Source organism: Physeter macrocephalus, chromosome 11 (assembly GCF_002837175.3).
Source record: "Physeter macrocephalus isolate SW-GA chromosome 11, ASM283717v5, whole genome shotgun sequence".
Lineage (NCBI taxonomy): Eukaryota > Metazoa > Chordata > Mammalia > Artiodactyla > Physeteridae > Physeter > Physeter macrocephalus.
The window spans coordinates 31,340,196-31,350,235 of NC_041224.1; the positions used below are offsets into that span (position 1 = coordinate 31,340,196).

A 10,040-nucleotide genomic window follows, 5' to 3' on the forward strand; every position below is an offset into this window, starting at 1 on the left:
GAGCCTGCGCGTCCGGAGCCTGTGCTCCGCAACGGGAGAGGCCACTACAGTGAGAGGCCCACGTACCGCAAAAAAAAAAAAAAAAAAGAAACAACAAAATGAAACATGCTGCCCCAACCCCCAAACACCCTTTGTTAGAGTGATCCAGAGGATTAAATAGCTGGTGGAGACCACAGGATTTTAAACTCAGGCTCCTGTGGACAGATGGGCACCTGGCCTTGAGGGGAGAACCCAGAGGAAAGGCCGCAAAGGCAAGCAGATGGAAATCTGGCAAGAGCTGGAGGCTGCTGTGAGCGGTGGTTAGGTGAGGAAAACTGAGCCGGTGCGAGCAGAAACCACGGGAAGGAGAAGGCTTTTCCAAGAAATTACAGCGGTATCGCCTTCCAAGTGGCTGGGGACCTCTGCAGACATGATCTCATTGCCCCTCCCCCCAGGGCCTCTGGGGGGACCCGGGGCCGGGGGTCTCTGCCCCGTCCTGAGTTCAAAGAAGACACTACCTGCCGACTCTCCCAAAGAGGCCTGAAACCTGGCGTTCCCTCACTGACAGCGGAGGGACCAGAAAACTCCCCTCACAGCTGATTCGACAGAAGTCTCCTCAAGCTTCAAGGGTCCTTAAAAGCACTTGAAATCTCTCAGGACAAAAATGACTGTAAAAAAAACAGTTATTCAAGGAGAACTGTTTCATTCTGTACCGAGGGGGTTGATTGTCTATTTGCTTTGGTAAGAGTGGGCCTAGGACCCAGTCACTCTGCTCAGGGTTCTCTAGAGGAACAGAATCAATGGTATATATAGACATACAGAGGAGATTTGTGATAGGAATCGGCTCATGTGATTATGGAGGCTGAGAAGCCCCACAGTCTCCCATCTACCAGCTGGAGGCCCAAGCGAGCTGGGGGTGGGGGGTGATTCAGTCCAAGTCCGAAGGCCCGAGAACCAGGAATATCGGTCGATGTCTAAGGGATGGATGTCTCAGCTCAGAGCGAGCAAACTCCCCCCTTCCTCCATCTTTTTGTTCTATTCGGGCCCTTGATGGACTGCATGGTGCCCACCTGCGTGGGCGAAGGTGGTCTTTCCTCAATCCACCAATTCAAATGCTAATCTCTTCAGGAAATACCCTCATAGCCACACCTGGAAATCATGTTTACTGGGCATCGCTTAGCTCAGCCAATGTGACACATGAAATGAGCCATCACACCAGTGGCGTGGATGGAGATGCTTGTGTGCATGGTGCAGTGGGTAGAGAGCATTTGGGGCATCAGCTAAGTGATGTTTCTGAGCCTCTTCTATGCCATTAGCACTTTGGGAAGGCTTTGTGGGGCCATCATTATGAGCCAGCCCTTGTCTGTCAGGTACCAGCTGTGTGCCAGCTCTGTGCTAAGGGATCTCTAGACACCATCCCATAATATAATCTCCATAACAACCCTGGGGGCTGTATAGCTGCAATTCCCATTCACAGCCCTTAGAGCAGTGCCAGGAACTGTCCATTGATGTTCTTTCGTGAATGGTTGACAATAATGCCATTGCAAAGTAAGGAGACTGAAGCCACCGAAGAAAAGTAATTTGTCGCTAGTTGCCAAGAATGAGAACAAGGGAATGGGCTTCCCTGGTGGCGCAGTGATTAAGAATCAGCCTGCCAATGCAGGGGACATAGGTTCGAGCCCTGGTCCAGGAAGATCCCGCATGCTGTGGAGCAACTAAGCCCCTGAGCCACAGCTACTGAGCCTGCACTCTAGAGCCTGCAAGCCACAACGACTGAGCCCGCGTGCCACAACTACTGAAGCCCATGCGCCTAGAGCCCGTGCTCCGCAACAAGAGAAGCCACTGCAATGAGAAGCCCGCGCACTGCAACGAAGAGTAGCCCCCGCTCGCCGCAACTAGAGAAAGCCTGCAAGCAGCAAGGAAGACCCAACACAGACAAAAATAAATAAAAATAAAAATAAAGAAATTTAAAAAAAAGAAAACAAGGGAAGAAGACCCAGACCCCCAGGGTCCTGGCAGTTAGAGCCCAAGCCTCAGAGCCGGACTGCCCCACCTGGACCAGGCTCTGCCTGTGAGTGGCTGGCCCTGGGGAGGACATGGACTCTGAAGGCACTGACTGGAACATGGAAATAGCAATATTTCTTTGAGAGGGTGGATGGGAGGATTAAATAATATAACGAATAAACTTGCTCAGCACAGGACTGGCCTAGAGTAATTGATCAATAAATTACTGTTATTTCATGAGCTTCACTCCAGCCCTGGGTGTATGAGAGCCTCTTAGAGTCAGGCTTCACCTCCTGAGATTGTGTTTTATCAGCCCTCCTTTGATGCGACGTCTTCCTGAAACTTCCGGCTAATCATCCAAATCTTCCCACGTCAACACAGAATGACTCATACAGGAACCTAACTAAGGCTTTTTAGTGTAGACATTCACGTTTTTGAGAGAAAACAGGCCTGTTTATTTTAGCTGCCAACATGATTTAAGTTAGAACTTGGATAGAACTTGCTGACCGTGGTCATTGAAGGACACTAGAATAAATGACCAAAGGCTTTTTGGAACTCTCTTTACCTAAATACTTTGAAGAATAAGGATATTAGAGCTAACAAATAAAAGAAAGGAAGGAAGGAAGGAAGCAAGGAAAGGAGGAAGGAAGGAAGGGAAAAGGAAAAAAGAAAGAAGGAAATAGCTAAAATACCACAACCAAGAAGAATGAAAACCAATTGCTAATCAGGCTCCTATTTGAGTGTCAGTTGTGAAAAATATTTGTTGACTTAACGAAGACCCCATATCTCGCGTGGGGTTGTTATAGGAAGGTATTGATTGCATCTGAGCCGTGGCTATGAAATCTGCGAGCTGTGACACTTCAGCCATTTATCCTCTAGGGATGAAGAGAAAGCAGAACTCACATCCAAGGCAACCAGAGTGTCTGTGGGGCAGAGGTAGTCACATTGGGGACGGTTGGGGAAAGGGAAGAAATCAATTTCTCCATCTCTGTGGTCGCAGGGCTGTGGTCTGAGGCGGATGTAAGAACACAACGTCCTCCAGGGCAGCAGCATCCAGTTCCCTTTGCTGCCAACCTAAAGAAACTCGAGGAGTCCCAGCAGCTGGGGCCAGGGCGGTGCCGGAGCCAGCCGTGGTGTGCAGATGAAACGCAGGTTGGGTGGGGTGTAGACCCTACAGAGACAGTCGTGGGAGCCACTGACTTTCAACCCTCCTCTTTTCCAGCTCCTACTCTTTATTCTGGCTCCTGGCAGCAGACCCCTGTGGGGACAGAGGGACCTCATGGAACAGGGGCAGGGAGGAGGCATTCGAAAACCACAGGGTTAGTGATGAGACAGGGCAAAACAAACCCAACCAAAACAGGGAGATTAGGGCGGGTCGGGCATGTGGATTTCAGGACTATTCCATGACTGTCAAGGGCAGGGCGCGGGGCTAAACACACCCAGATTCCTGGCTCCCGGCAGACCTTGATTTCCTGAAAAACCTCCACAAAGTGATCCCAAAACCATGAGGCACTGCCCTCTGCCCCATAATCACAGGCAGCAGCTCTGAGGTTGAAGAATTCGCCTGTGATCCCCCTAGAGACCACCGAGGTTTCCGTACACCTTCCCCGCCCCACACAGCTCCTTGGGCTGGGTGAGCCTGGCACCTCGTGGCCCCAGCACAGACTGGACCAGCATCCCTCTCCAGCATCCCCAGGGATGCCACCCCAGGTCCTGACTGGCTGGAGCTGTGGGTCCATCCCCTCCAGCTACAAAGCCTCCCAGAGCCAGGGGTCCACCTGGAGCTCTAGGACGGAGCAAACCCTGTGGTCCTAACCACCTGGACTAGAGCTTTCAACCTTGTGTTCGTGCCTCTTTTGTTCGTCCTGCTTTCAGGGGTGAGGGAGGTGGAGTACAGAACCGGACGGATCTCAAGTTCAGTCTCGGGTTGGGGGGCGCGCGGGCACAGAAGAGGCACCTTCCTGGTGCGGGGGGGCTGTGAATGATTAAAGCCTATCCCAGCCTCCCCCCATCTCTCTGCTGGGACTGGAGACATGCTTTTCAAGGATGTCACGGATTGCCTGTTTGTCTGCATTTGTTCCCTGATGAGTGGGGCTGTGGGGCGGCGGTCTGCATGTGTCTGGCTTACTGGGCCCTCTAGCGCCTGTTCACAGGTTGGGTGCTGGGACCTTAGGACCTTAACTGGTGAAAGGTCAACAGTCACCTTGATTGTTTCCAGGCTTCCCCCCCTCCCCCTCCCATCGAACAAACAAAACACACAAGCAAACAGATCCTTTTGATGGCCCAGACCTGACCTGCTTGGGAGGAAATTCTATCCTGGCCAGTGGGTTCAAGGGGATTGTGAACACAGGCCTTCTCCCTGCTTCCTAACTGTACAGGTCACCCCGTGAGATGGTTTGGCTCATGAACTTTAAAAAGGAGTCAGGACGAAGGTAGACTGGGTTCAGGATGCCTCCGGACCTCCCCTTGTTCTTTCTGCTTCTGCGCAAAGGCGTCAGATCTTTCCAGTCCCATCCTGGTCTGGTTTCACCATCTGGTTGTGCGGGACCAACCACACACAGGCCATGTCTTCGATTCTACGCTGAAGAGAGTACTTCCGGGGGACCAGGGGTGCGTGGTTAGGAAAAAGAGCCGCCACATACTGTTAACGTGGCAGAACTGTTTGGGAATGTGGATACCCATACCAGTCCTACCTTCCGGTTTCCAAGGATGACCCAAAGCAGTGAAGACTTTCCTCTCTGAACTGCTCACCTGCAAGGAGAAGTGGTCCAGGACTCAGCTTCTCCTTTTCCTCCTCACAACACCTGCCAACACTCGACTCAGAGCAAGCTTTTTCTCCTGGGTGATTGATCTCAGTTTTCACCTTCAGGGCAGGGATGCTGCCTGATCCATCCTTGTATCCTCAGGGCCAAGCATAAAATCTAACATAGAGTAGGTGCCTAAAGTGTTGAGTGAATGATGAGTAAGAGTCAGGAAATGCCAGGAGGAGAAGAAGGACAGAGAGGTTATCTGCAGAGCCAGAGGTGGGGGAAATGCAGAGGAGATGGTGGATTGGTGATCTGGATGGGAAGATATGGGACCCGTTTTCTCTCAGAATTCTGCCGTTGTCTGAGACCTGACTGATTCCCCTTCTGGAAATATTTACTTAAGAAGCTAAAGAGAGAGGGTATTGGGCTTCCCTGGTGGCGCAGTGGTTGCGCGTCCGCCTGCCGATGCAGGGGAACCGGGTTCGCGCCCCGGTCTGGGAGGATCCCACATGCCGCGGAGCGGCTGGGCCCGTGAGCCATGGCCGCTGAGCCTGCGCGTCCGGAGCCTGTGCTCCGCAATGGGAGAGGCCGCAGCAGAGAGAGGCCCGCAAAAAAAAAAAAAAAAAAAGAGAGAGGGTATTACCTGGAGAGTTAGCAGGTTTCTCTTCTCAGGGGCCAAAAGCCAAACAGATGGTTGAGGGCGGGGGCCGGGGCGCCGGCTCGCAGTGAGCTGAGCATCCTTCACCATGAGGCCTGGGCTCTGGGCAGCTCCAGACAGGCCTGTGAGATGGCGAGGGCTTCTGTGGGGCAGTGAGTCACTCATTCTTCATGGCATAGCTGTGGTCTTCCAGGAAATGGTATTGGACACGTACGCATAGATATACACATGCAATGTGTGCACCCAAGGGCATGGACTGGCTGCACCAAGCTGATACTACAAGCCTTGCCCACCCACAGTTCCTCCAGCTCGTTGATCCAGCAGAGCCTGGGGCCTCTGGAAGGGTAGGACCAGGTGGAGAGGAGATTTGCCATGATGCTTCTTCTCTTTGGTGATGTGAAGGTGACCAGGATCCTGGTCACCTGGGGGCTCCTGTGTAGTGAGCAGACCCGAAGAATGTGTAAGTCCACAAACACTTCAATTAATGGGATGCTGGCGAGACTGCAAACAAAGCCTGAGGACGTAGAGACTCCAGTGGATCTGCTTGGCAGTCACATAGGTTATACCTCTTAAAAATCACCAGTCACTCACGGAGGAAACGATCAGCGAGCTCTCACCACTCTGCATCAGGCCCTGGGCCAGAGTACAGAGTACCAGAGTACGCTGGTACAGCAGGGAGCAGGCAGGCGCGGTGCCTGCCCTCAGGATGTCAGCTTCCTTCCATGCCCACATCAGCATCCCAGCGTTTCCCCAAAGCTTGTCCATTTTGAGTTTTCCCACAAATAATGTTTCTATGTACCCAAACCAAAAGGCCCCAGGAAGGAGAGGAAGGGTGCTGCAGAGTAAATATTTGTCCTCCACCAAATTCATACACTGAAGCACTAACCCAAGGGGATGGTGTCAGGAGGTGGGGATTTGGGAGGTGATGAGGTCATGAGGGTGGAGGCCCCCATGATGGGATTAGTGTCATGACGGGATTAGGGAGCCCAGAGAGCTCCCTCGCCCCTTCCTCCAGCTGAGGACACAGCTGTCTATGAAACAGGAGATGGGTCCTCAGCAGACACAAACCCTGGCCACACCTTGATCTTGGACTTCCAGCCTCCAGAGCTGTGAGAAATAAACGTTTGTTATTTAAAGGCCGCCCAGTTTGTGGTGTTGTGTTACAGCAGCCGAGCTCACTAAGACAAAGGGTGGACATTAAAATTCCCCCAGCCCTGCTACCTACATTAGAGCCATTGGTGGCGGATGGGTTCTTGGAGGTCACGGGGAGACGCCTCTTTAGGTCTAAGAGGGTGTAGTGTCTGTACGGTGAACGGTGGGGCATCACTGCTGTTCCAAGTACCTGGGTTCAAATCTTACCTCTGCCTCTGCCTGACTGTGTGACCTGGGCCAAAAGAGCTAACATCTTTGGGCCTCCGTTTCCTCAGCTGTACACTGGGAGTAAAATCAGAATTGACCAGGGGCTGGAACGGGGCCTGACACCCAGCTTGCATGGTGGCTTCTGATAACTCCCACGCATGTTAGTGGGAAGCAGTGTCAGATTGTTGATGGTCCATTTTCTGTTAGACCCCTCAGTCTGCACTGGCTGGGGTCACAGGCGCGGGGGTACGTGTGGAGAACTCAGGTTCCAAACGCAGGCCCGGGCCCCATCCTGCTGTCGGGAGGCTGCCCGGGATGGCACACGGCATGGATGCCGAGATTAGTGTCATTCAGACGGTGAGCAGAGGTACAGGCCGTGGCAAGGTCTTGCTGCCTCTTCAGAGACAGGCAGTGGAGGAGGTCCTGGCACAGAACGTCGGGCTTGACCCTCAGCTCTGGGCCTGATGGACCATTTGGAGAGGAATCACTGGTTTCCTGCTCTTTGGAAAGGATGCACCTGCCTTGCTACATTCCCTCCTCTCACCAGTACGCGGGGAAGTGAGGACAGGTGAGCAGACCGCACAGCTGCCCGGGAGAACAGCGAGGCCCCGGCGGGACTCTGTCCCCCGTCTGTGGCCACATCCCTGTGACCGTCAACCACACCAGCCTTCTCGCGCCTCTTCCCTCCTCCTCGGCCGTGCAGCCCGAGAGGCAGACAGCAGTGACCATGAGCAGACACCCCTGACCCAGGCCGGTTCTCCGAAACTCTTGAGGACTCGGGAGATTGTGGCCGCTGAACTTGGGCTGTGAGAGCTCAGAACATAAACGAGCTGCATGTGGACCGTGGGGAGGGACACAGACACCCTTGGCTGCCCGTGGTCCCCACAGCCACGGCGCCTTGGTGGCCAGATCGCTCGGAAGTGAACCAGGAGGTTGGCAGGAGGAGAGAGCTGGATGGGCAGGCATTCAGGCGACTCACCGACCACAGACGCAAAGAGAGAAGTTTGTACTGCACACCCCGAAGAGGAGGGACCCCTTTTCCAGCCCCCATGCAGAGCCCACCAGGCAGCAGGCAGAAAACTCGGGTTCTCAAACCCAGCGTCACCTCTGCTCAATCCTAATCTCCCGCCAGGCTCTCACGGCGACCAAGAAGAGGACTTGGTGACTCTGCATCCAGACTCTTCCACCCCATAGGTAGTGGACCTATCGATGGTCCAAATCAGGCCCTTTTCAGAGTGAAAGGGGCAACGCAGTAATGATGCAGGACTTGGATGGACCCCAGACTCTAGTGCAGGGACCGGGAGGCCTGATTGCAGTCTAGCACCGCCACTCATCTGTCTGGGCTGTTTCCTCATTGTAAAATGTTGTTGTTTTAATGGGATACTTTCAGCCTCTAGTTACCCAGCAAACGTCAGCCGCTTTACAGGAGTTTATCTCATTGTGTGTGTGTGTGAGGGAATCTACTCCACTATTTCTAAAATATCTCCTTGAAGGAAGGACCTTCTTAGCTGAACTTACTTTTTTTTTTTTGCGGTACGCGGGCCTCTCACTGTTGTGGCCTCTCCCGCTGCGGAGCACAGGCTCCGGACGCGCAGGCTCAGCGGCCATGGCTCACGGGCCCAGCCGCTCCGCGGCATGTGGGATCTTTCCGGACCGGGGCACAAACCCGTGTCCCCTGCATCGGCAGGCGGACTCTCAACCACTGCGCCACCAGGGAAGCCCCGAACTTACCTTTTAAGGAACCAAGCAGAATTTCCTGCATGCCAGCCTTGGTGATGTTCGCCCCACAGCCAATGAGGTTTTAACAGTGAAATACAAGCATTGTTTCCCTTCGTCCCCGTCTTTACTTCTCTTAGCAGAGCAGTGATTTCTCACGCTCTCTTTCGCATAAACCTCTCACTCACCACGCGAACTCCCACACACCCCGCCAAGCAAAACAGAAACAAAATTGTAAATGATCTACAACCAGAATGGGTGCTTCCTGATACCACTCCCGCAGACATCCCAAATCGCTAAGCTCATCTAACCAGTCCCCACCCCCACCATGTCCTCCTCTGCCAGGCACTGCACAGCTGCAGGTCCCTGCTGGCCCCTGGTCCCTCTAAGTCCACCGGCCCTTCCTCCTCGGACGCGTCTCTCAAACTTCTCCCTTCCCCGCCCCCATCACTGCTGCCGCCTCCCGCCGGCTCTTCAGCTTCTCCGCATCACCAGACAATCCTCCTAGACTCTCTCGCTCATCACGTTGCCCGTTCTGCTCAAGGATCTATAACCTCAGCATGTTGTAGGCACAAGTCGGGATGTCACAATGGGACGTCTGAGAGGTTCCTGCTCAGTGGCTCCTGAATACCTGGACAGGGGGACTTGGTGGGGCAACTGGCTGGAAGGGAGGGATTAGGACTTGCCTTGGAGTGACCTTTATAGCAAGCACGGTGTGTTTACTTCCTGTGTAATAATAGATGCATGCAAATAGCAAAGGTTTCTAAAGATGGTTTTACCAGAGTGCTTCATGGGTCAAGAAAATCCACATCATGGAAATTCCCTGGTGGTCCAGTGGTTAGGACTCAGCGCTTTCACAGTGGTGGCCCGGGTTCAATCCCTGGCCGGGGAACTAAGATCCCACAAGCCATGAGGCGTGGCCAAAATAAACAAATAAAATAAAATAAGTAAAGAAAATACATATCCAACTGATGTTAACAGCAGGGCACCTGTCAGCTTACATGACGAAAACATCCAGAGGTAGGGCCAGATTCTGGGGGATTCGCTCTGGAAATTCTGTCTCATCAGGACTACAGGTCGATTTGTCTGTGCTTCTCTGAGTCCCGCCTCCTCCATGGGGCAGGTTTGCCCTCAGGCTGGCTTCCCTCACGGTGATGGCCTGGCTGCCACACCTCCTGGGGCATGTGTTCCCCTCTTCACTTCCAGGAGGAGGGAAGGAGCGTCTCTTCTCCCAAAGAGAAAACAAACCCTGCATTTCACCCTGAATGCGTGGACTGAGTCTTTGCATCCTTCCCTGAACCACACCTGTGATGAGAAAAATCACCTGGAGCTTGGGTTGTGTCAGTTCTCTGCAAACGATGGATGTGGGGTAGTGGGGGAGGGTGGCCCCTGGTGTTCACAGCAGCATAAGGCTGAGAAAACGCATCAAGAATAATGTCCAGTGAACATTTTGGTACATGACTCTTTTTGAATTATAGTTTTCTCAGGGTATATGCCCAGTAGTGGGATTGCTGGGTCGTATGGTAGTTCTATTTGTAGTTTTATAAGGAACCTCCATACTGTTCTCCATAGTGGCT

General features: G+C 53.2%; 1 long non-coding RNA gene across 2 annotated transcripts in view; it reads right to left on the minus strand.

The window, feature by feature from the left end:
* The window catches only part of LOC102976675 (uncharacterized), a 47,279-nt gene that overhangs the window by 29,630 nt on the left and 7,609 nt on the right, over positions 1-10,040 (minus strand). Inside the window, exon 1 of one of the 2 annotated variants that reach the window (XR_447457.4) lies at positions 5,374-5,639. The exons of the other annotated variant lie outside the window; for it this stretch is intronic. This is a non-coding gene — a long non-coding RNA (uncharacterized lncRNA). Of the gene's footprint in view, positions 1-5,373; positions 5,640-10,040 lie in introns of those variants that run through there. 2 annotated transcript variants of the gene reach the window in all.